At 38.4% G+C, this 27,500-nt stretch overlaps 3 non-coding genes and 1 pseudogene across 3 annotated transcripts; all 4 read right to left on the minus strand.

Annotated features, from left to right (window-relative positions):
• Window positions 1-5,753: 5,753 nt before the first annotated feature.
• Window positions 5,754-9,722, minus strand: LOC119562791. Its single transcript, XR_005222034.1, has one exon. It is a non-coding gene; the product is annotated as a large subunit ribosomal RNA (ribosomal RNA).
• A 401-nt stretch (window positions 9,723-10,123) lies between these two features.
• Window positions 10,124-10,302, minus strand: LOC119562799. The gene has a single exon (XR_005222038.1). It is a non-coding gene; the product is annotated as a 5.8S ribosomal RNA (ribosomal RNA).
• A 659-nt stretch (window positions 10,303-10,961) lies between these two features.
• On the minus strand, window positions 10,962-12,956 carry LOC119562787. The gene has a single exon (XR_005222031.1). It is a non-coding gene; the product is annotated as a small subunit ribosomal RNA (ribosomal RNA).
• A 5,386-nt stretch (window positions 12,957-18,342) lies between these two features.
• Window positions 18,343-27,500, minus strand: part of LOC119562794 — a 9,433-nt pseudogene continuing 275 nt past the window's right edge.

The following is a 27,500-nucleotide window of genomic DNA, read 5'->3' on the forward strand; positions in this document are numbered from 1 at the left end:
TTGCATATTTCATTCTAAAATATCTTTTTTGTTCGACATACGTCATTATTGTATCCACACATGTACAATTTTTGTTTAACCAATATAAAATATTGAATTAAATCATTTGTATTTTGATGATAAATTTAAAATTTATCTGTATATATTCATATAAGACTCTTTGGTAATATATAATATAAAACCGAGCGCATATATGATATGTACGTTAGAAAAAATAATATATATATATATTATTTTCTTTTAATATAGGGACACCTCTTTTAATTTATCCCCGCAGGGAATTATCACATAACTCAGTATGTGATAATGGCAGACCAATATACATATATATCAAGATTATCAATACAAAATATATATCATTATTAGCCTGCCTCAATTGTAATTATTTATTTGGATTAACGATAAAGTTCGGAAACAATTTGTTATTCTATGTATAATAGAAACCTTGGCCTTTGTTTCAACATTATTATCTTTGGGCTTAAAATATTAACCGTGGAGCCAAGTCTCATATTCATAAATGAATAAAGAAACAAATTTGACGGATTAATATCTTCTCTACCGACAGACAGTATTTTGTCACGTCAATAGTAGATGGCCGGCCCATTGACCATCCTATAGTAGTTTTTGGACCCAATATCTTTAATTCGGGTATTTTCAATTGTCTTTGCCAATCAACCGTTTGGTACTCTCTCATATAATAAGAGAATACACATATAATTCCATTATATGGATATATCTTCATTATTTTATTTGCTACATCACCCTATAATAGTTTTTGAACCCGTCAACTTCAATTCGGGTATTTTCAATTGTCTTTGCCAACCATTTATATGGTATTCTCTATTATAATAAGAGAATACTAGTGTATATCCATTATATGGATATATCATCTTCATATTATTTGCTACACCACCCTATAGTAGTTTTTGAACCCATCATCTGCAATTCGGGTATTTTCAATTGTCTTTGCCAACCAACTATACGGTATTCTCTCTTATAATAAGAGAATACAAGTATATTTTCATTATATGGATATAATGCCATTTATTTTTCAATATCCATATAATTCATTTAGTTTTGTATGTACAAAACAAGTTTTCTTTATAGTATTGACAAAATCATATGTTTACGCATAACATAAGTTTTGACCAATACGAGGAGGGGCCCGCCAACGACCACCTCCCTATAGTAGTTTTTTACCCCACGCACTACTGCGTGCCTGTTTACAGTACTAGTGCCAGCTATCACTAGGTTTATATATCATGTTTCAGTGATATATGGGTAAATTCTACCATTTATTCTTATGTATATGGCATTTCTATGCCATATTTATACAATCCATTCATATCTTAATGTATATTTATTATATTATACATTATTATGCCTTATAGGTATTATACCTATAAGCCATATCCATACGATTCATTCACTAGTGCCGCCCCTCACTAGGTTTATAATTGTTATATCATTGATATACAATTTATTTCTATATATATGGCATTTATATGCCATATCCATACAATGCATTCACATTTCAATGTATATTTACTTGTTATACATTATTATGCCTTATAGGTATTATACCTATAAGCCATATCCATACGATTCACTTATATAAATATATGTATATTTTTCTATACATAATTTTTTTTTATTTTGTATGGATTTCTATGCATATCCATAGTTTATATGGATATGCTTGGCGTTCTATATAGTATTGACAAATTCATATGCATAACATAAGTTTTGACCAATACGAGGAGGGGCCCGCCAACGACCACCTCCCTATAGTAGTTTTTTACCCCACGCACTATTGCGTGCCTGTTTACAGTACTAGTGCCAGCTATCACTAGGTTTATATATCGTGTTTCAGTGATATATGGGTAAATTCTACCATTTATTCTTATGTATATGGCATTTCTATGCCATATTTATACAATCCATTCATATCTTAATGTATATTTATTATATTATACATTATTATGCCTTATAGGTATTATACCTATAAGCCATATCCATACGATTCATTCACTAGTGCCGCCCCTCACTAGGTTTATAATTGTTATATCATTGATATACAATTTATTTCTATATATATGGCATTTATATGCCATATCCATACAATGCATTCACATTTCAATGTATATTTACTTGTTATACATTATTATGCCTTATAGGTATTATACCTATAAGCCATATCCATACGATTCACTTATATAAATATATGTATATTTTTTTCTATACATAATTTTTTTTTACTTTGTATGGATTTCTATGCATATCCATAGTTTATATGGATATGCTTGGCGTTCTATATAGTATTGACAAATTCATATGCATAACATAAGTTTTGACCAATACGAGGAGGGGCCCGCCAACGACCACCTCCCTATAGTAGTTTTTTACCCCACGCACTATTGCGTGCCTGTTTACAGTACTAGTGCCAGCTATCACTAGGTTTATATATCGTGTTTCAGTGATATATGGGTAAATTCTACCATTTATTCTTATGTATATGGCATTTCTATGCCATATTTATACAATCCATTCATATCTTAATGTATATTTATTATATTATACATTATTATGCCTTATAGGTATTATACCTATAAGCCATATCCATACGATTCATTCACTAGTGCCGCCCCTCACTAGGTTTATAATTGTTATATCATTGATATACAATTTATTTCTATATATATGGCATTTATATGCCATATCCATACAATGCATTCACATTTCAATGTATATTTACTTGTTATACATTATTATGCCTTATAGGTATTATACCTATAAGCCATATCCATACGATTCACTTATATAAATATATGTATATTTTTCTATACATAATTTTTTTTTACTTTTGTATGGTTTTCTATGCATATCCATAGTTTATATGGATATGCTTGGCGTTCTATATAGTATTGACAAATTCATATGCATAACATAAGTTTTGACCAATACGAGGAGGGGCCCGCCAACGACCACCTCCCTATAGTAGTTTTTTACCCCACGCACTATTGCGTGCCTGTTTACAGTACTAGTGCCAGCTATCACTAGGTTTATATATCGTGTTTCAGTGATATATGGGTAAATTCTACCATTTATTCTTATGTATATGGCATTTCTATGCCATATTTATACAATCCATTCATATCTTAATGTATATTTATTATATTATACATTATTATGCCTATAGGTATTATACCTATAAGCCATATCCATACGATTCATTCACTAGTGCCGCCCCTCACTAGGTTTATAATTGTTATATCATTGATATACAATTTATTTCTATATATATGGCATTTATATGCCATATCCATACAATGCATTCACATTTCAATGTATATTTACTTGTTATACATTATTATGCCTTATAGGTATTATACCTATAAGCCATATCCATACGATTCACTTATATAAATATATGTATATTTTTCTATACATAATTTTTTTTTACTTTTGTATGGTTTTCTATGCATATCCATAGTTTATATGGATATGCTTGGCGTTCTATATAGTATTGACAAATTCATATGCATAACATAAGTTTTGACCAATACGAGGAGGGGCCCGCCAACGACCACCTCCCTATAGTAGTTTTTTACCCCACGCACTATTGCGTGCCTGTTTACAGTACTAGTGCCAGCTATCACTAGGTTTATATATCGTGTTTCAGTGATATATGGGTAAATTCTACCATTTATTCTTATGTATATGGCATTTCTATGCCATATTTATACAATCCATTCATATCTTAATGTATATTTATTATATTATACATTATTATGCCTTATAGGTATTATACCTATAAGCCATATCCATACGATTCATTCACTAGTGCCGCCCCTCACTAGGTTTATAATTGTTATATCATTGATATACAATTTATTTCTATATATATGGCATTTATATGCCATATCCATACAATGCATTCACATTTCAATGTATATTTACTTGTTATACATTATTATGCCTTATAGGTATTATACCTATAAGCCATATCCATACGATTCACTTATATAAATATATGTATATTTTTCTATACATAATTTTTTTTTACTTTTGTATGGATTTCTATGCATATCCATAGTTTATATGGATATGCTTGGCGTTCTATATAGTATTGACAAATTCATATGCATAACATAAGTTTTGACCAATACGAGGAGGGGCCCGCCAACGACCACCTCCCTATAGTAGTTTTTTACCCCACGCACTATTGCGTGCCTGTTTACAGTACTAGTGCCAGCTATCACTAGGTTTATATATCGTGTTTCAGTGATATATGGGTAAATTCTACCATTTATTCTTATGTATATGGCATTTCTATGCCATATTTATATAATTCATTCATATCTTAATTTATATTTATTATATTATACATTATTATGCCTTATAGGTATTATACCTATAAGCCATATCCATACGATTCATATACTAGTGCAGCCCCTCACTAGGTTTATATATCTCATTTTAATTATATATTGGTAAATTCTATTATTTATTCTTGTGTATATGGCACTTATATGCCGCCATATCTATAAAAATGCATTTATATTTCAATGTATATTTTCTATATTATACATTATTATGCCTTAAAAAGTTATTATACCTACCATAAGGCGATATCCATACGATTCATTTATATAAAAGATATATGTATAATTTTCTATACATAATTTTTTTTTATGAATATATGGGTTTCCTAAGCATATCCATATAATACATTTAGTTTTATATGGATTAGATTGGTCTTCTTTATTGTATTGCCAAACTCATATTGATAAAATAAGTTTTGAACAATAAGAGGATCAGCCGCCAACCAACCAACCACTGCTACCATTGGAGGAACATATACTTACTTTTTATATGTCCTCTTACTTGAATGGTCCTCTCTTTACTTGAAAATTTCATTACCATAGGAATCTATTTATACATGGAATATGATTTCCACTACTTTTTCGCGTCACTAATAATTAATATGACGATACAGACTTGCTACCATAACATAAGTCTTGAACAATAATAGGAGCAGCCGCCAACCAACCACCAAACCAACCAACCACTGCTACCATTGATAGTAATTTTATATGTCCTCTTTAGTTGAATTTCAATACCATAGGAATATTTATACATGGAATATGTTTTGCCACTACTTTTTCGCGTCACTAATAATATGACGATACAGTCTTGCTACCATAACATAAGTTTTGAACAATAAGAGGAGCAGACACACCAACCAACCAACCGCGCTGCTACCATTATATATACTTATATTTATATAAGTCCTCTTTACTTGAATGGCCTCTTTACTTGAATTTCAATACCATAGGAATATTTATTTATACATGGAATATGTTTTGCCACTACTTTTTCGCGTCACTAATAATATGACGATATAGACTTGCTACCATAACATAAGTTTTGAACAATAAGAGGAGCAGACACCAACCAACCAACCGCTGCTACCATTGAATGAACCATATATACAAACTTTTATATATGTCCTCTTTACTTGAATTTTAATACCATAGGAATATTTATACATGGAATATGTTTGCCACTTTATCATCGCGTCACTAATAAGATGACGATACATTTTGTTTGTTCAATATTTACTTATATATTGATGTTTCCAATTTAGGTCTTTTATATTTCTTCTTCCCTACCTTACACACCACAAACAAAGTGGCGTGCGATGCTGCAAGCAAGCATAATGATTATGCCCGCTTGCAACATCTTTATTATCGAATCATCAAGCAAAGGATAAGCTTCAGTGGATCGCAGTATGGCAGCTGCTCAACCACTTACAACACCTTGCCTGTTACAAAAGTCGTTTACAATTGATTCTAGGCTTTGTCATTGTATTAAATAATGCTTTTATATGTAACTAGCGCGGCATCAGGTGATCAAAGATCCTCCCAATTTACTATGTTACAAATTACATTGGCATCACATCCATTGTCGTTTATAAAGTAAATTATAAACTTTAAATGGTTTAGAAGCCATACAATGCAAATTGCCCCTTATTTATCATTGCAGTCCAGCACGGATACGACCTTAGAGGCGTTCAGGCATAATCCAACGGACGTAGCGTCATACCACTGTTCGCTCGAACAAGTATTGTGCCATTGGTCCGTACCTGCGGTTCCTCTCGTACTACGCAGGAATGCTGTCGCAACAACGTTTTGTCATTAGTAGGGTAAAACTAACCTGTCTCACGACGGTCTAAACCCAGCTCACGTTCCCTTGCATGGTGAACAATCCAACGCTTGGTGAATTTTGCTTCACAATGATAGGAAGAGCCGACATCGAAGGATCAAAAAGCGACGTCGCTATGAACGCTTGGCCGCCACAAGCCAGTTATCCCTATGGTAACTTTTCTGACACCTCTTGTTAAAAACTCTTTAAACCAAAAGGATCGATAGGCCGAGCTTTTGCTGTCCCTGTGTGTACTGAACACCGAGATCAAGTCAGCATTTGCCCTTTTGCTCTATGTGTGGTTTCTGTCCGCACTGAGCTGGCCTTGGGACACCTCCGTTATTATTTGAGAGATGTACCGCCCCAGTCAAACTCCCTACCTGGCAATGTCCTTGAATTGGATCATACCTGAGTAATTGGAGTTATACCAAATTTTCAAATCAAAAATACATAAATGCACCGTTTTATTAAAGAATTTGTTTGCGATTATATAACAAACTCGTGATACTTTGATCAAGAAGCTTGCATCAAAACCCAATACCATAAGATATAATAAATATATCCGTATAATGGCTAGGAAATGATACACGTTCCATTTAATCAAGTAAGTAAGGAAACAATAAGAGTAGTGGTATTTCATTGGCGATACCAAACCGAAGTCTAATATCTCCCACTTATTCTACACCTCTTATGTCTCCTTACACTGCCAGATTAGAGTCAAGCTCAAAAGGGTCTTCTTTCCCCGCTAATTATTCCAAGCCCGTTCCCTTGGCTGTGGTTTCGCTAGATAGTAGATAGGGACAGTAGGAATCTCGTTAATCCATTCATGCGCGTCACTAATTAGATGACGAGGCATTTGGCTACCTTAAGAGAGTCATAGTTACTCCCGCCGTTGACCCGCGCTTACTTGAATTTCTTCACTTTGACATTCAGAGCACTGGGCAGAAATCACATTGTGTCAACACCCGCTAGGGCCATCACAATGCTTTGTTTTAATTAGACAGTCGGATTCCCCAAGTCCGTGCCAGTTCTGAATTGATTGTTAATTGATAATCGTTATAATTAATAAGAACTAATTGGTTTAACCCAATTAGTATTCTTAAAAATTTTAGCAAGAAAGTTCCACAATTGGCTACGTAACTAAACTATCCGGGGAACAAGTGACCAACATAAATGCCAGACACTCTATTTACCCAGAACGAGCACATAAACCATGTTATTGTTTCCCAATCAAGCCCGACTATCTCAATCTTCAGAGCCAATCCTTATCCCGAAGTTACGGATCTAATTTGCCGACTTCCCTTACCTACATTATTCTATCGACTAGAGACTCTTCACCTTGGAGACCAGCTGCGGATATTGGTACGGCCTGTTGAGAAGTTTGCGTGTCCCCACCATAAATTTTCAAGGTCCGAGGAGAAAATATCGACACAACAGTATATGTCATGCTCTTCTAGCCCATCTACCATATCTCTCTGCGAAAGACTTCCATGGTAGTACGGCTATAAAACAGAAAAGAAAACTCTTCCGATATCTCTCGACGGCTTCTTTATGGTCGTTCCTGTTGCCAGGATGAGCACGAGGCCCATATTTAATAACAAACGGATACTCAACAGGTTACGGAATTGGAACCGTATTCCCTTTCGTTCAAAATTATTCAAGTATATTAATTAGCTTGATTTATATAATATAATTATATTTGTATGGCATTTGTGTTTTACTTGAAAATTTTCGGCTTTCGCCTTGAACTTAGGACCGACTAACTCGTGATCAACCACTGTTCACACGAAACCCTTCTCCACTTCAGTCCTCCAAGGTCTCATTCGATTATTTGCTACTACCACCAAGATCTGTACCAATGGCAGCTCCATGCAGGCTTACGCCAAACACTTCTACGCATACCATTGTACCTTCCTACTCACTAAAGTTTCAAAATTTATATCACAAGTAATATAAATCATCTACTTTAGCGGTAATGTATAGGTATACAACTTAAGCGCCATCCATTTTAAGGGCTAGTTGCTTCGGCAGGTGAGTTGTTACACACTCCTTAGCGGATTTCGACTTCCATGATCACCGTCCTGCTGTTTTAAGCAACCAACGCCTTTCATGGTATCTGCATGAGTTGTTAATTTGGGCACCGTAACATTACGTTTGGTTCATCCCACAGCGCCAGTTCTGCTTACCAAAAGTGGCCCACTGGGCACATTATATCATAACCTTGAACTTCATATCAAGAAAGTTAAGGTTCTTACCCATTTAAAGTTTGAGAATAGGTTAAGATCGTTTCGACCCTAAGGCCTCTAATCATTCGCTTTACCAGATAAGATTATTTTATATAACATTAAAATGCACCAGCTATCCTGAGGGAAACTTCGGAAGGAACCAGCTACTAGATGGTTCGATTGGTCTTTCGCCCCTATACTCAATTCTGACAATCGATTTGCACGTCAGAACTGTTTCGGTCTTCCATCAGGGTTTCCCCTGACTTCAACCTGATCAAGTATAGTTCACCATCTTTCGGGTCACAGCATATATGCTCAAGGTACGTTCCAGTTAGAGGCATAAATAATATAAATATCATTATACATAACTATATAGAACGCCCCGGGATTGTGTTAATTAGCTATAAATAGTTAAAAAACTAATCCCATTATTAGTCAAGTTAATTACGCTATTAGGTTTATATCCCAATAACTTGCACATATGTTAGACTCCTTGGTCCGTGTTTCAAGACGGGTCCCGAAGGTATCCTGAATCTTTCGCATTGTTAATCATACAAGTGCATATAATAAACACAAAAATCAATGATAATTATGCCATTATATAATTCCGAAAAATAACGCACTGTATTCATATAAATCTATCAGCACTTTATCAAATTAATAACATTTATTCTGTGTTAAAATGCAAGCAAATTAATTTGAATAAACTATAAGTTATATTTTATGATAAATTTTGTATGCTAATAGATTACAATGTCCTTATATGGAAAAAATGCACACTATTATCATAATATTGTTTAAATATTACAATTTTAATGATGAATTTTCCATAACGGATATTCAGGTTCATCGGGCTTAACCTCTAAGCAGTTTCACGTACTGTTTAACTCTCTATTCAGAGTTCTTTTCAACTTTCCCTCACGGTACTTGTTTACTATCGGTCTCATGGTTATATTTAGTTTTAGATGGAGTTTACCACCCACTTAGTGCTGCACTATCAAGCAACACGACTCTTTGGAAACATCATCTAGTAATCATTAACGTTATACGGGCCTGGCACCCTCTATGGGTAAATGGCCTCATTTAAGAAGGACTTAAATCGTTAATTTCTCATACTAGAATATTGACGCTCCATACACTGCATCTCACATTTGCCATATAGACAAAGTGACTTAGTGCTGAACTGATTTCTTTTCGCTCGCCGCTACTAAGAAAATCCTGGTTAGTTTCTTTTCCTCCCCTAATTAATATGCTTAAATTCAGGGGGTAGTCCCATATGAGTTGAGGTTGTGTATAACTTTTTTTGCAATTAATTCTTTATATATAATGATAAAACATTTTATTAAATTCGTTATATATTTTATATATTTGTATGGCATTTGTTTGGTCTAACGAATCAACGAAGAATAATAATATTGTCAACGGCTTTCTATTTACTAATCTTTAATAAGAGACAATTCTAGATAAATTTTTTATGCTAGACATTTCTCAGTATTATTTGATTGAAAAAGAAAATATTTCTCTTCGTTTTTCACATTCAAATTATTTACTAATGTGAGATAATGTTTTTCATATATTTGTTAATATTATGAATAATATAATAATTAAATTATTATTATCCAATAATATACCATATGCTTATAAAATTTCATTATAAAATTTATATAAACAACTTAATTAGCATAGTCTTACAACCCTCAACCATATGTAGTCCAAGCAGCACTATAAAATTAATTAAAGTACATAACAGCATGGACTGCGATATGCGTTCAAAATGTCGATGTTCATGTGTCCTGCAGTTCACACGATGACGCACAGTTTGCTGCGTTCTTCATCGACCCATGAGCCGAGTGATCCACCGCTTAGAGTTTTATATATTGGTTTGGTAATTTTGTCATATATGTTTTTATTGAAAGAAATTAAAAATACACCATTTTACTGGCATATATCAATTCCTTCAATAAATTGATTTTTATACCTAAAACGAATGCTGCGAAATGTCTTAGTTTCATATAACCAATAATATATCAAGTATTTTTTAAATGGCATTTACGGTATTAATACTTTTTTTTAGCGATATATATTGAAATTTATATAAAACATTAACCTGTAATAATCAGGTACAACATTGTACATTTTAGGTTGTTGCATTATCCAATGTATGCGCATAACTGAGATGAACAATACATATCGCAACGCGTGTATATTATGGTCCATATACACACAGTGTTTTATTAATTAATTGCATTTAATATACAATATAATAATAATATTAAATAAATTTAATAATTTCGATTTGCTTGTTCGAATTTGTTATTTGTTTGCTTTTGCTTATTTATTTATCTCTTATTTAATGCAATAATATATTTATTATTACAATTATTATTTCGATTTGCTTGTTCGAAATTTTATATTTGATCTATAAAAGATCATATTTTTGGCAATTTATATTTTATTTGTATTACTATAATATATTATATTATTATAATAAAAACAAATTTTTTTATTAACGGTAAGGATATTAAACAATAATGATCCTTCCGCAGGTTCACCTACGGAAACCTTGTTACGACTTTTACTTCCTCTAAATAATCAAGTTCGGTCAACTTTTGCGAAACAACCGTAACACACAAGGCGTCACAGTGATCACGTCCGGAGACCTCACTAAATAATTCAATCGGTAGTAGCGACGGGCGGTGTGTACAAAGGGCAGGGACGTAATCAATGCGAGTTAATGACTCACACTTACTGGGAATTCCAAGTTCATGTGAACAGTTTCAGTTCACAATCCCAAGCATGAAAGTGGTTCAGCGGTTTACCCGGACCTCTCGGTCTAGGAAATACACGTTGATACTTTCATTGTAGCGCGCGTGCAGCCCAGGACATCTAAGGGCATCACAGACCTGTTATTGCTCAATCTCATTATTGCTAGACGCAATTTGTCCATTTAAGAAGCTAGTGTCCTTATAATGGGACAAACCAACAGGTACGGCTCCACTTATATAAACACATTCAAACACAATAAACATTTTACTGCCACCATGAATGAAGGCTATATAAGCTTCAACACCATAATCCTGAAGATATCTATTTAATATATTTGAGTCTCGTTCGTTATCGGAATTAACCAGACAAATCACTCCACGAACTAAGAACGGCCATGCACCACCACCCATAGATTCGAGAAAGAGCTATCAATCTGTCTTACACACTTATGTTCGGACCTGGTAAGTTTTCCCGTGTTGAGTCAAATTAAGCCGCAGGCTCCACTCCTGGTGGTGCCCTTCCGTCAATTCCTTTAAGTTTCAGCTTTGCAACCATACTTCCCCCGGAGCCCAAAAGCTTTGGTTTCCCGGGAAGCGACTGAGAGAGCCATAAAAGTAGCTACACCCAATTGCTAGCTGGCATCGTTTATGGTTAGAACTAGGGCGGTATCTGATCGCCTTCGAACCTCTAACTTTCGTTCTTGATTAATGAAAACATCTTTGGCAAATGCTTTCGCTTAAGTTAGTCTTACGACGGTCCAAGAATTTCACCTCTCGCGTCGTAATACTAATGCCCCCAAACTGCTTCTATTAATCATTACCTCTTGATCTGAAAACCAATGAAAGCAGAACAGAGGTCTTATTTCATTATCCCATGCACAGAATATTCAGGCATTTGAAGCCTGCTTTAAGCACTCTAATTTGTTCAAAGTAATTGTACCGGCCCACAATAACACTCGTTTAAGAGCACTAATGCAGGTTTTTAAATAGGAGGAACATATGAAAAAATACAAGTATCTAAGCACATGTAAGAACTCCACCGGTAATACGCTTACATACATAAAGGTATAGTACTAACCACAATTGTAAGTTGTACTACCCGTATGAAGCACAAGTTCAACTACGAACGTTTTAACCGCAACAACTTTAATATACGCTATTGGAGCTGGAATTACCGCGGCTGCTGGCACCAGACTTGCCCTCCAATTGGTCCTTGTTAAAGGATTTAAAGTGTACTCATTCCAATTACAGGGCCTCGGATATGAGTCCTGTATTGTTATTTTTCGTCACTACCTCCCCGAGCTGGGAGTGGGTAATTTACGCGCCTGCTGCCTTCCTTAGATGTGGTAGCCGTTTCTCAGGCTCCCTCTCCGGAATCGAACCCTGATTCCCCGTTACCCGTTGCAACCATGGTAGTCCTAGATACTACCATCAAAAGTTGATAGGGCAGACATTTGAAAGATCTGTCGTCGGTACAAGACCATACGATCTGCATGTTATCTAGAGTTCAACCAATATAACGATCTTGCGATCGCTTGGTTTTAGCCTAATAAAAGCACATGTCCCATAAGGTTCATGTTTTAATTGCATGTATTAGCTCTAGAATTACCACAGTTATCCAAGTAACTGTTAACGATCTAAGGAACCATAACTGATATAATGAGCCTTTTGCGGTTTCACTTTTAATTCGTGTGTACTTAGACATGCATGGCTTAATCTTTGAGACAAGCATATAACTACTGGCAGGATCAACCAGAATAATGTTTTTATTCATATTTCATTCATATTTTTGAATAGAAATTAGCAATATAAATTTTATAGATTGTTTTCTATCGAATACGGCCATTTTTATATAGCATTCGTATACGTTTGTTGTTTTCACAATATATACTTGTTCCGCCACTAATAATAACAAGTTTTTTAATTATTGATGTTAAAAACACAATATTTTTTTTCGTAATACGTAATAATTTTCTTTATATTTGCATATTTCATTCTAAAATATCTTTTTTGTTCGACATACGTCATTATTGTATCCACACATGTACAATTTTTGTTTAACCAATATAAAATATTGAATTAAATCATTTGTATTTTGATGATAAATTTAAAATTTATCTGTATATATTCATATAAGACTCTTTGGTAATATATAATATAAAACCGAGCGCATATATGATATGTACGTTAGAAAAAATAATATATATATATATTATTTTCTTTTAATATAGGGACACCTCTTTTAATTTATCCCCGCAGGGAATTATCACATAACTCAGTATGTGATAATGGCAGACCAATATACATATATATCAAGATTATCAATACAAAATATATATCATTATTAGCCTGCCTCAATTGTAATTATTTATTTGGATTAACGATAAAGTTCGGAAACAATTTGTTATTCTATGTATAATAGAAACCTTGGCCTTTGTTTCAACATTATTATCTTTGGGCTTAAAATATTAACCGTGGAGCCAAGTCTCATATTCATAAATGAATAAAGAAACAAATTTGACGGATTAATATCTTCTCTACCGACAGACAGTATTTTGTCACGTCAATAGTAGATGGCCGGCCCATTGACCATCCTATAGTAGTTTTTGGACCCAATATCTTTAATTCGGGTATTTTCAATTGTCTTTGCCAATCAACCGTTTGGTACTCTCTCATATAATAAGAGAATACACATATAATTCCATTATATGGATATATCTTCATTATTTTATTTGCTACATCACCCTATAATAGTTTTTGAACCCGTCAACTTCAATTCGGGTATTTTCAATTGTCTTTGCCAACCATTTATATGGTATTCTCTATTATAATAAGAGAATACTAGTGTATATCCATTATATGGATATATCATCTTCATATTATTTGCTACACCACCCTATAGTAGTTTTTGAACCCATCATCTGCAATTCGGGTATTTTCAATTGTCTTTGCCAACCAACTATACGGTATTCTCTCTTATAATAAGAGAATACAAGTATATTTTCATTATATGGATATAATGCCATTTATTTTTCAATATCCATATAATTCATTTAGTTTTGTATGTACAAAACAAGTTTTCTTTATAGTATTGACAAAATCATATGTTTACGCATAACATAAGTTTTGACCAATACGAGGAGGGGCCCGCCAACGACCACCTCCCTATAGTAGTTTTTTACCCCACGCACTACTGCGTGCCTGTTTACAGTACTAGTGCCAGCTATCACTAGGTTTATATATCATGTTTCAGTGATATATGGGTAAATTCTACCATTTATTCTTATGTATATGGCATTTCTATGCCATATTTATACAATCCATTCATATCTTAATGTATATTTATTATATTATACATTATTATGCCTTATAGGTATTATACCTATAAGCCATATCCATACGATTCATTCACTAGTGCCGCCCCTCACTAGGTTTATAATTGTTATATCATTGATATACAATTTATTTCTATATATATGGCATTTATATGCCATATCCATACAATGCATTCACATTTCAATGTATATTTACTTGTTATACATTATTATGCCTTATAGGTATTATACCTATAAGCCATATCCATACGATTCACTTATATAAATATATGTATATTTTTCTATACATAATTTTTTTTTACTTTTGTATGGATTTTCTATGCATATCCATAGTTTATATGGATATGCTTGGCGTTCTATATAGTATTGACAAATTCATATGCATAACATAAGTTTTGACCAATACGAGGAGGGGCCCGCCAACGACCACCTCCCTATAGTAGTTTTTTACCCCACGCACTATTGCGTGCCTGTTTACAGTACTAGTGCCAGCTATCACTAGGTTTATATATCGTGTTTCAGTGATATATGGGTAAATTCTACCATTTATTCTTATGTATATGGCATTTCTATGCCATATTTATACAATCCATTCATATCTTAATGTATATTTATTATATTATACATTATTATGCCTTATAGGTATTATACCTATAAGCCATATCCATACGATTCATTCACTAGTGCCGCCCCTCACTAGGTTTATAATTGTTATATCATTGATATACAATTTATTTCTATATATATATGGCATTTATATGCCATATCCATACAATGCATTCACATTTCAATGTATATTACTTGTTATACATTATTATGCCTTATAGGTATTATACCTATAAGCCATATCCATACGATTTCACTTATATAAATATATGTATATTTTTCTATACATAATTTTTTTTTACTTTTGTATGGTTTTCTATGCATATCCATAGTTTATATGGATATGCTTGGCGTTTCTATATAGTATTGACAAAATTCATATGCATAACATAAGTTTTGACCAATACGAGGAGGGGCCCGCCAACGACCACCTCCCTATAGTAGTTTTTTACCCCACGCACTATTGCGTGCCTGTTACAGTACTAGTGCCAGCTATCACTAGGTTTATATATCGTGTTTCAGTGATATATGGGTAAATTCTACCATTTATTCTTATGTATATGGCATTTCTATGCCATATTTATACAATCCATTCATATCTTAATGTATATTTATTATATTATACATTATTATGCCTTATAGGTATTATACCTATAAGCCATATCCATACGATTCATTCACTAGTGCCGCCCCTCACTAGGTTTTATAATTGTTATATCATTGATATACAATTTATTTCTATATATATGGCATTTATTATGCCATATCCATACAATGCATTCACAATTTCAATGTATATTTTACTTGTTATACATTATTATGCCTTATAGGTATTATACCTATAAGCCATATCCATACGATTCACTTATATAAATATATGTATATTTTTCTATACATAATTTTTTTTTACTTTTGTATGGATTTCTATGCATATCCATAGTTTATATGGATATGCTTGGCGTTCTATATAGTATTGACAAATTCATATGCATAACATAAGTTTTGACCAATACGAGGAGGGGCCCGCCAACGACCACCTCCCTATAGTAGTTTTTTACCCCACGCACTATTGCGTGCCTGTTTACAGTACTAGTGCCAGCTATCACTAGGTTTATATATCGTGTTTCAGTGATATATGGGTAAATTCTACCATTTATTCTTATGTATATGGCATTTCTATGCCATATTTATACAATCCATTCATATCTTAATGTATATTTATTATATTATACATTATTATGCCTTATAGGTATTATACCTATAAGCCATATCCATACGATTCATTCACTAGTGCCGCCCCCTCACTAGGTTTATAATTGTTATATCATTGATATACAATTTATTTCTATATATATGGCATTTATATGCCATATCCATACAATGCATTCACATTTCAATGTATATTTACTTGTTATACATTATTATGCCTTATAGGTATTATACCTATAAGCCATATCCATACGATTCACTTATATAAATATATGTATATTTTTCTATACATAATTTTTTTTACTTTTGTATGGATTTCTATGCATATCCATAGTTTATATGGATATGCTTGGCGTTCTATATAGTATTGACAAATTCATATGCATAACATAAGTTTTGACCAATACGAGGAGGGGCCCGCCAACGACCACCTCCCTATAGTAGTTTTTTACCCCACGCACTATTGCGTGCATGTTTACAGTACTAGTGCCAGCTATCATTAGGTTTATATATCGTGTTTCAGTGATATATGGGTAAATTCTACCATTTATTCTTATGTATGTATATGGCATTTCTATGCCATATTTATATAATTCATTCATATCTTAATTTATATTTATTATATTATACATTATTATGCCTTATAGGTATTATACCTATAAGCCATATCCATACGATTCATATACTAGTGCAGCCCCTCACTAGGTTTATATATCTCATTTTAATTATATATTGGTAAATTCTATTATTTATTCTTGTGTATATGGCACTTATATGCCGCCATATCTATAAAAATGCATTTATATTTCAATGTATATTTTCTATATTATACATTATTATGCCTTAAAAAGTTATTATACCTACCATAAGGCGATATCCATACGATTCATTTATATAAAAGATATATGTATAATTTTCTATACATAATTTTTTTTTATGAATATATGGGTTTCCTAAGCATATCCATATAATACATTTAGTTTTATATGGATTAGATTGGTCTTCTTTATTGTATTGCCAAACTCATATTGATAAAATAAGTTTTGAACAATAAGAGGATCAGCCGCCAACCAACCAACCACTGCTACCATTGGAGGAACATATACTTACTTTTTATATGTCCTCTTACTTGAATGGTCCTCTCTTTACTTGAAAATTTCATTACCATAGGAATCTATTTATACATGGAATATGATTTCCACTACTTTTTCGCGTCACTAATAATTAATATGACGATACAGACTTGCTACCATAACATAAGTCTTGAACAATAATAGGAGCAGCCGCCAACCAACCACCAACCAACCAACCACTGCTACCATTGATAGTAATTTTATATGTCCTCTTTTAGTTGAATTTCAATACCATAGGAATATTTATACATGGAATATGTTTTGCCACTACTTTTTCGCGTCACTAATAATATGACGATACAGTCTTGCTACCATAACATAAGTTTTGAACAATAAGAGGAGCAGACACACCAACCAACCAACCGCGCTGCTACCATTATATATACTTATATTTATATAAGTCCTCTTTACTTGAATGGCCTCTTTACTTGAATTTCAATACCATAGGAATATTTATTTATACATGGAATATGTTTTGCCACTACTTTTTCGCGTCACTAATAATATGACGATATAGACTTGCTACCATAACATAAGTTTTGAACAATAAGAGGAGCAGACACCAACCAACCAACCGCTGCTACCATTGAATGAACCATATATACAAACTTTTATATATGTCCTCTTTACTTGAATTTTAATACCATAGGAATATTTATACATGGAATATGTTTGCCACTTTATCATCGCGTCACTAATAAGATGACGATACATTTTGTTTGTTCAATATTTACTTATATATTGATGTTTCCAATTTAGGTCTTTTATATTTCTTCTTCCCTACCTTACACACCACAAACAAAGTGGCGTGCGATGCTGCAAGCAAGCATAATGATTATGCCCGCTTGCAACATCTTTATTATCGAATCATCAAGCAAAGGATAAGCTTCAGTGGATCGCAGTATGGCAGCTGCTCAACCACTTACAACACCTTGCCTGTTACAAAAGTCGTTTACAATTGATTCTAGGCTTTGTCATTGTATTAAATAATGCTTTTATATGTAACTAGCGCGGCATCAGGTGATCAAAGATCCTCCCAATTTACTATGTTACAAATTACATTGGCATCACATCCATTGTCGTTTATAAAGTAAATTATAAACTTTAAATGGTTTAGAAGCCATACAATGCAAATTGCCCCTTATTTATCATTGCAGTCCAGCACGGATACGACCTTAGAGGCGTTCAGGCATAATCCAACGGACGTAGCGTCATACCACTGTTCGCTCGAACAAGTATTGTGCCATTGGTCCGTACCTGCGGTTCCTCTCGTACTACGCAGGAATGCTGTCGCAACAACGTTTTGTCATTAGTAGGGTAAAACTAACCTGTCTCACGACGGTCTAAACCCAGCTCACGTTCCCTTGCATGGGTGAACAATCCAACGCTTGGTGAATTTTGCTTCACAATGATAGGAAGAGCCGACATCGAAGGATCAAAAAGCGACGTCGCTATGACGCTTGGCCGCCACAAGCCAGTTATCCCTATGGTAACTTTTCTGACACCTCTTGTTAAAAACTCTTTAAACCAAAAGGATCGATAGGCCGAGCTTTTGCTGTCCCTGTGTGTACTGAACACCGAGATCAAGTCAGCATTTGCCCTTTTGCTCTATGTGTGGTTTCTGTCCGCACTGAGCTGGCCTTGGGACACCTCCGTTATTATTTGAGAGATGTACCGCCCCAGTCAAACTCCCTACCTGGCAATGTCCTTGAATTGGATCATACCTGAGTAATTGGAGTTATACCAAATTTTCAAATCAAAAATACATAAATGCACCGTTTTATTAAAGAATTTGTTTGCGATTATATAACAAACTCGTGATACTTTGATCAAGAAGCTTGCATCAAAACCCAATACCATAAGATATAATAAATATATCCGTATAATGGCTAGGAAATGATACACGTTCCATTTAATCAAGTAAGTAAGGAAACAATAAGAGTAGTGGTATTTCATTGGCGATACCAAACCGAAGTCTAATATCTCCCACTTATTCTACACCTCTTATGTCTCCTTACACTGCCAGATTAGAGTCAAGCTCAAAAGGGTCTTCTTTCCCCGCTAATTATTCCAAGCCCGTTCCCTTGGCTGTGGTTTCGCTAGATAGTAGATAGGGACAGGTGTGTCTCGGATCCCTCCGAACTTGTTTTACGTGGCGTGTTCCACAATGAAGGGATTACAACCACGGCATTCTAATATACCCACAAGTGAGTATATAATGCACGGGTCTAGGTTAAGCGCCAGACCAACGCCCCGGACTAGAAGCTATAGCTATGTACATAGCAATCCACCCCAGTAGCAATTCGAGTACTTACTTGTCGGGCAAGCACTCCCCCTTGCGTAGGGGCGAGATCTATCTAAAATCTCTACTGTTCTGTGGGTCACAGCACCCGAGTTGTATAACGCAACATCCACGTCGAGCCCGAGGACTCTACCCGCGATATAGGTGTCAACCACAGCCACCACGATACTCCCACAAGGGGGCCAACCTCAATGAGCAGCCTTGGAGCTGCTCAACCCGTGGTACCGAAATTACAGGCTCGGTGAGCCTCACCCCTTCAGCTCCGACAAGCTCGGATGGGGCAACCATTGCCATATAGTCGCCTCCTACGACAAGCTATGGCAGGCTGTGGCAGTATTCTTCGCCGCTACCACACGGCAAAAGAGGTGTGGGACTAACGTCCCGGCGCCTGTGGTTCCTCCTCGTCGCATCCATCCTTCGCCTCGAGAAGGCAGCATCGGCAAAAACTCCTAGGAGACGCATCCGTTCTGGGGTCTCGACTACTCCCGCGACGATCCATCTTCCCTGGTCTCGAACGACTCCAAGGGCAATCCAGGTCCCGCAAATCGTTGTACAGGCGGCATTCACACAGTATGTGGCGCCAGTCCTCTCTTGCCACGCCACATGAGCATGCGGTCGTGGTGCTGAGGGTCCTGCCTTGCAGAAATGCGTTCATCGACCCGTGTCCTGTCAGCAAGAATCCGGCTTTGAGGGTAAAGACAAAGTCTTTCCTCTTGTAGACGAACGCTGCCTCTGGGAAAAACTCGCGAGTCACGGAGCCGTGTTCCGCGCGATCCCATCTGAGTTGCCCACTCATTTAGCAGACGTTCGTCTAGCAGCGCCATCTTAGCTTTCCAGTCCAACACGGACAGGTCCTGTCCGTGGAGCCAGTCGCTCTCATCCAGGGGGACATCCTTCCTCAGCTTGAACTTCACGGCGATCCTGTGAGCATCCAGATCCATTGGAGGAGCACCAGCAAGCACCTGCAGTGCCACCGTGGACACTGTGCGGCATACCGGTAGGCATCCTAAAAGGATGGACCTCTGGCACGAGGTGAGGAGTTTAAGGGACTTGCCCCTACTCGCCGCCTTGTACCAGACCGAGGCACCAAAGAGTGCACAGGGGACCATGAGTCCGCTGTAAATCGTCCTCTTAGCACGGGAGCTGAGCCCCCAATCGACTCGAAGCACCCGCGCTAGTCCTCCGGCAACTCCAGCCAGCCGATCTCTGAGAGCAGAGATATGCGGGAGAAAACTCAACCGCTCGCCGACTAAGATGCCAAGGTACCGGCATTTGGTGACGTAAGGCAGGCTTGCTCCAGCAAACCGTACCGTCGGTCTCCTCGTGCGTGAAAGCTGTCCTTTCAGCAACATTATTGCCGTCTTGCTGGTTGACACACTCACTCCAACCTCAGCTCCCCAGGCTCCCACGATGTCCATCAACTGCTCGCCCTTCCGCTCCAGATCGGCACGGGAATTCCCGTCGACGAAAAGCAGAAGATCATCTGCAAACGCGCTCAGAGCACAATGTGGCTCCAAGCGCTGAAGCAGCACATCCATCAGTAAATTCCAAATAAATGGACCACTGACGGACCCTTGCGGGCAGCCCCGTGTAACCGCAACTGTGGCTGCTTCATACCTGCTGATGATGCTTGCGCTACGGCCGGAAAAATAGCTTTTCCACAAGTCGATTTCTCGACAGCCTACGTCGACAAGCCGATCCAGCACCGCACTCCACTCCACGTTGTCGAAGGCTCCCTTGAAATCGACAAAGATTCCAAGGACCCTCCTCTCGCGACTGTTGGCGACGGTGTTTTTGGCGTGCATCCACGCATCCTCCACGCAGCGTCCAGGCCTGAATCCGAATTGCATCTGCAGCCATCCGGTAGCACATCCTTCAGCCGATTCACCATGATTCCCTCAAGCGCCTTTCCGAACACTGGCAAAAGGCATATGCCGCGATAAGAGGCAGGATCGCTCCTGTCCTTATCTGGCCCCTTTACCAGCGGTATCACTCTCGGGTGCTTCCACTCGGCCGGAAAGTATCCTTCCGAGATGCACCGAGAGTACAGCTTCGTCAGGTGCTGAGGGATGGCACGCCATACCTCCTTGACAATACCGCCCGTGATGCCATCCATACCCGGCGATCGCCGGCTTCTCAGCCTCGCGACGCTGGTTGCCACCTCGAAGGCTTCGAGGATCGGTGGGGCACCAGGGGGTATGTCTTCTCGTGTCGTCGACTCCGCAGCAGGGAAAAAGTTGCGGAGGAGCACACTTGCGCAGTCGTGCCAAGTTACGGAAAGCGCGCCGTTCGACCGGAGACATCCGAGATCGGCTGTCTTCTTCCGGCCTCGGCATATTCGGTATACGTGCCCCCATGGATCATCCTTGTGCCGTCCCACGAAGTCCCGCCAGTTTTGCTCCTTTGTCGTCAAGATAAGCTTCTTGTACTGGCCTGAGGCAAATCTCAGTCCAGCGGCAAGTTGCTCAGCATCGTCGGTGCCACTCCGGCGAGCTGCCTGCAGCCTACGCCTCAGTCTCCGGACCTCTTGGCGCTTGGTACTCAGCTCAGGATTCCACCATATTACGTTTCCCCTCGCTGCAGGTATCCTGCGCCCTATCACCCTGTCGCACACATCGTGTACGATGGAGCGAAGGGCAGACACATGGTCGTCCAACGGCGATTCCTCCAGTTCCTCGAGACTCTGTGCTGCACTCCTTAACTCTACACTGAATCTTCGCCAACTTGCATTGGAGAGCTTCCATTGCGGTACCGGAGCTAGGCTCTCAACGGTACTGCTCGGATCTGGAGTAACCTCAACAGTGATAATGTTGTGGTCACTCAGCTCCCAGAAGTCAACTCTCCAATCGTAGGTTGCCCATACTCGCGCCGCTTCGTTGGCGAAGGTCACGTCGATATCACTTCTAGAGCGGTGATTATCGAACGTGAACACCTGGCTGGCCGTATTCAGTACACTGGCACCGCTTGCGATTATCCACTCGTTCATGAGCTGTCCCCGTTCGCGGTTCAGGCGGTCTCCAGAGTTGTCTGGGGATTTGCTGAACCACATAGGGGAGACTGCGTTAGCATCAAGTCCGAGGATTGTCGGTGTTCTGCTAGCTAATAGCAGAACCGTATCCAGGTAGTCAGTGTAGGGCTCCAGAGCAGCTAGATGCTGGCAGTATACGGAGGCCAGAAAGATTGTGCCATATCTTCCTGTGACACTCACGCACACTCCGTAGTCCGTCGTCAAAGCCTCGATGGGCATGCAGATGGCAGATGGGTCGTCCACGATGATGGCAGCTTTCTTCCTCCTATCGGCGAATATCCTCATTCCTCCAGGCAGTCCAGTGAGTCGCTTGCCAGCGTCCACGTAGGGCTCCTGGACTAGTGCGAACAGGTGGCCAGCATCTCTCATCTGCTTGGCAAGCTCGATGACAGCGCAACGGCCTCGACCACAGTTAGCTTGGATGAACCTAAACATTAATGTCTAGAGTTCACCCTTGCAAGCACCGCCGCGTATACCGGACATCCAGGGGACAGCATGTGGTGCCCCGACTGGTAGCCCTTAAAACGGCAATTCCGGCAGTCCACCGGGTTCTGACATGCGCGCGCACTGTGGCCAGTCTGTCCGCACTGCCGGCAGACATTCTCTTTATACCGGCAGTCCTTGATCTTGTGGTCAAAATCCAACGCATCTGTGGCACGCGTATGTGCGCTCCAACGCCCGGCAATTATAGGCGAACCAGCCAATGTAGGCCTTTCCGCCATCGAGCACGTCGAGGGCCGTGGTGCTGACTTCCAGCGTCACATTAACTGTGGCGCCGTCCGCCTGCGACCACGACTTCTCCAGTCGAACCTGCTTTTTGAACAACTCCAGACTCATCTTATCAGCGAAGTTGTTTTTGTACAACTCGCTCATAAACTCATCCGGCGGCGTCGCAGTGTCCACGTTGCTGACCACAATTTTCGGCGTTTGCGCTGGGCTTTGCTTCACCTCTAGGCCAGCTTCTACAAACTTCTTGTTGGCGACCACCTTTTGTATCTCGCCGGACGATGGGGTGCGGATGATGGCACCGCCACGCGCCAGCCCTCTCACCTCATGCAGACGTACTCCTAGCGAGGGAGCAATCTCCTTTCTGACTTTTTCCGCCAGCTCCTTACCCGAAATTTTCGGGTCGGAACTGTGGACAATGGCCGACCAGGTCTCGCGCGGTTTTCGCGGCATCGGGACCGGAACGGCGGATGGCATCGGGAGGCTTGGATATGCAGAGGCATATGCAGAGGGCATCCGCGGGGCAGCAGGTTGGGTAGTCGGCGGCGGCGGCGGCGGTGGTGCCTTCTTGGACTGCCGATATCGGTCTTCCAGGACCACGTTACGCAGCGTGAGCGCCGAAATAAGGGCCTCATATTTGGCCACGACGAGTAGCAGCTCCCTGGTGGAGCTCCTCACGATAACGCTGGTGTCGAGTATAAGCTCGGTGCGAATCTTCGCAACTTCCGCGGAAATCCGTCCGGGGCCACCCCTCACCACCTCCATGGCGTGGTCATACTTCACGACGTCTCCAGCGGCGGCGGCAGTAGCGGCGTCAGCAGCGGCGTCAGCGCTAGTAGCGACGTCAGCACTGGCAGCAGCGACGGGGTCAGCGGTGGTCTTGATAGTCTTCACCTCTTTTGCGCGCGATGCCACCATCGATGACGTCATAGGACGTGCTTTGGAGCGCTTTTTTTCTCCGCCGGGTGTAACAGTCTTCGCCCTAGCTCCCTTCGCGGACGATGCAGATGATGAAGGGCGACCCTCTGGTTGGTCGTCCCAGTCCTTGTCCGTTTCAACAATATTCGCCCACGATTCCTCGTCGAGCGCAATCAACTTAGCTTTTGGGTTGTCTCGCACCTTACCTCGGCTGCGCTTACCGTCGAGGCGCATCTCGCCCTCGCTCATTGAATCCTCCCCCTCCGACATCTCTTTGGTGGTGTTAAAAATGGGACTCAAAAATACACTCACCCAATTTTTGTTAAGGTCCAGTAGCCTTTTCAGCTCGACTCAAATTTTTAAAACAAAATAAATTACCAAAAATGCTTTCAATTGTTCACAAAAGGAAAACGCGTATTCCGCCGCTCCTGGCGTGTGTATGATCACGCGAGCAACACTACTTGACCGCGCAGCCAAACCGCGGAGTCTGATACCACTTCCGCCAATGTAACTTTTGAGGAAACGCAAAAACACGAATTTTCGAATCGAGCAAAAATAAACAGGTACGATTACTTACACTGCCAGATTAGGTGTAGTAGATAGGGACAGTAGGAATCTCGTTAATCCATTCATGCGCGTCACTAATTAGATGACGAGGCATTTGGCTACCTTAAGAGAGTCATAGTTACTCCCGCCGTTGACCCGCGCTTACTTGAATTTCTTCACTTTGACATTCAGAGCACTGGGCAGAAATCACATTGTGTCAACACCCGCTAGGGCCATCACAATGCTTTGTTTTAATTAGACAGTCGGATTCCCCAAGTCCGTGCCAGTTCTGAATTGATTGTTAATTGATAATCGTTATAATTAATAAGAACTAATTGGTTTAACCCAATTAGTATTCTTAAAAATTTTAGCAAGAAAGTTCCACAATTGGCTACGTAACTAAACTATCCGGGGAACAAGTGACCAACATAAATGCCAGACACTCTATTTACCCAGAACGAGCACATAAACCATGTTATTGTTTCCCAATCAAGCCCGACTATCTCAATCTTCAGAGCCAATCCTTATCCCGAAGTTACGGATCTAATTTGCCGACTTCCCTTACCTACATTATTCTATCGACTAGAGACTCTTCACCTTGGAGACCAGCTGCGGATATTGGTACGGCCTGTTGAGAAGTTTGCGTGTCCCCACCATAAATTTTCAAGGTCCGAGGAGAAAATATCGACACAACAGTATATGTCATGCTCTTCTAGCCCATCTACCATATCTCTCTGCGAAAGACTTCCATGGTAGTACGGCTATAAAACAGAAAAGAAAACTCTTCCGATATCTCTCGACGGCTTCTTTATGGTCGTTCCTGTTGCCAGGATGAGCACGAGGCCCATATTTAATAACAAACGGATACTCAACAGGTTACGGAATTGGAACCGTATTCCCTTTCGTTCAAAATTATTCAAGTATATTAATTAGCTTGATTTATATAATATAATTATATTTGTATGGCATTTGTGTTTTACTTGAAAATTTTCGGCTTTCGCCTTGAACTTAGGACCGACTAACTCGTGATCAACCACTGTTCACACGAAACCCTTCTCCACTTCAGTCCTCCAAGGTCTCATTCGATTATTTGCTACTACCACCAAGATCTGTACCAATGGCAGCTCCATGCAGGCTTACGCCAAACACTTCTACGCATACCATTGTACCTTCCTACTCACTAAAGTTTCAAAATTTATATCACAAGTAATATAAATCATCTACTTTAGCGGTAATGTATAGGTATACAACTTAAGCGCCATCCATTTTAAGGGCTAGTTGCTTCGGCAGGTGAGTTGTTACACACTCCTTAGCGGATTTCGACTTCCATGATCACCGTCCTGCTGTTTTAAGCAACCAACGCCTTTCATGGTATCTGCATGAGTTGTTAATTTGGGCACCGTAACATTACGTTTGGTTCATCCCACAGCGCCAGTTCTGCTTACCAAAAGTGGCCCACTGGGCACATTATATCATAACCTTGAACTTCATATCAAGAAAGTTAAGGTTCTTACCCATTTAAAGTTTGAGAATAGGTTAAGATCGTTTCGACCCTAAGGCCTCTAATCATTCGCTTTACCAGATAAGATTATTTTATATAACATTAAAATGCACCAGCTATCCTGAGGGAAACTTCGGAAGGAACCAGCTACTAGATGGTTCGATTGGTCTTTCGCCCCTATACTCAATTCTGACAATCGATTTGCACGTCAGAACTGTTTCGGTCTTCCATCAGGGTTTCCCCTGACTTCAACCTGATCAAGTATAGTTCACCATCTTTCGGGTCACAGCATATATGCTCAAGGTACGTTCCAGTTAGAGGCATAAATAATATAAATATCATTATACATAACTATATAGAACGCCCCGGGATTGTGTTAATTAGCTATAAATAGTTAAAAAACTAATCCCATTATTAGTCAAGTTAATTACGCTATTAGGTTTATATCCCAATAACTTGCACATATGTTAGACTCCTTGGTCCGTGTTTCAAGACGGGTCCCGAAGGTATCCTGAATCTTTCGCATTGTTAATCATACAAGTGCATATAATAAACACAAAAATCAATGATAATTATGCCATTATATAATTCCGAAAAATTAACGCACTGTATTCATATAAATCTATCAGCACTTTATCAAATTAATAACATTTATTCTGTGTTAAAATGCAAGCAAATTAATTTGAATAAACTATAAGTTATATTTTATGATAAATTTTGTATGCTAATAGATTACAATGTCCTTATATGGAAAAAATGCACACTATTATCATAATATTGTTTAAATATTACAATTTTAATGATGAATTTTCCATAACGGATATTCAGGTTCATCGGGCTTAACCTCTAAGCAGTTTCACGTACTGTTTAACTCTCTATTCAGAGTTCTTTTCAACTTTCCCTCACGGTACTTGTTTACTATCGGTCTCATGGTTATATTTAGTTTTAGATGGAGTTTACCACCCACTTAGTGCTGCACTATCAAGCAACACGACTCTT

Source organism: Drosophila subpulchrella, unplaced genomic scaffold (genome assembly GCF_014743375.2).
Source record: "Drosophila subpulchrella strain 33 F10 #4 breed RU33 unplaced genomic scaffold, RU_Dsub_v1.1 Primary Assembly Seq95, whole genome shotgun sequence".
NCBI classification, from domain to species: Eukaryota; Metazoa; Arthropoda; class Insecta; order Diptera; family Drosophilidae; genus Drosophila; species Drosophila subpulchrella.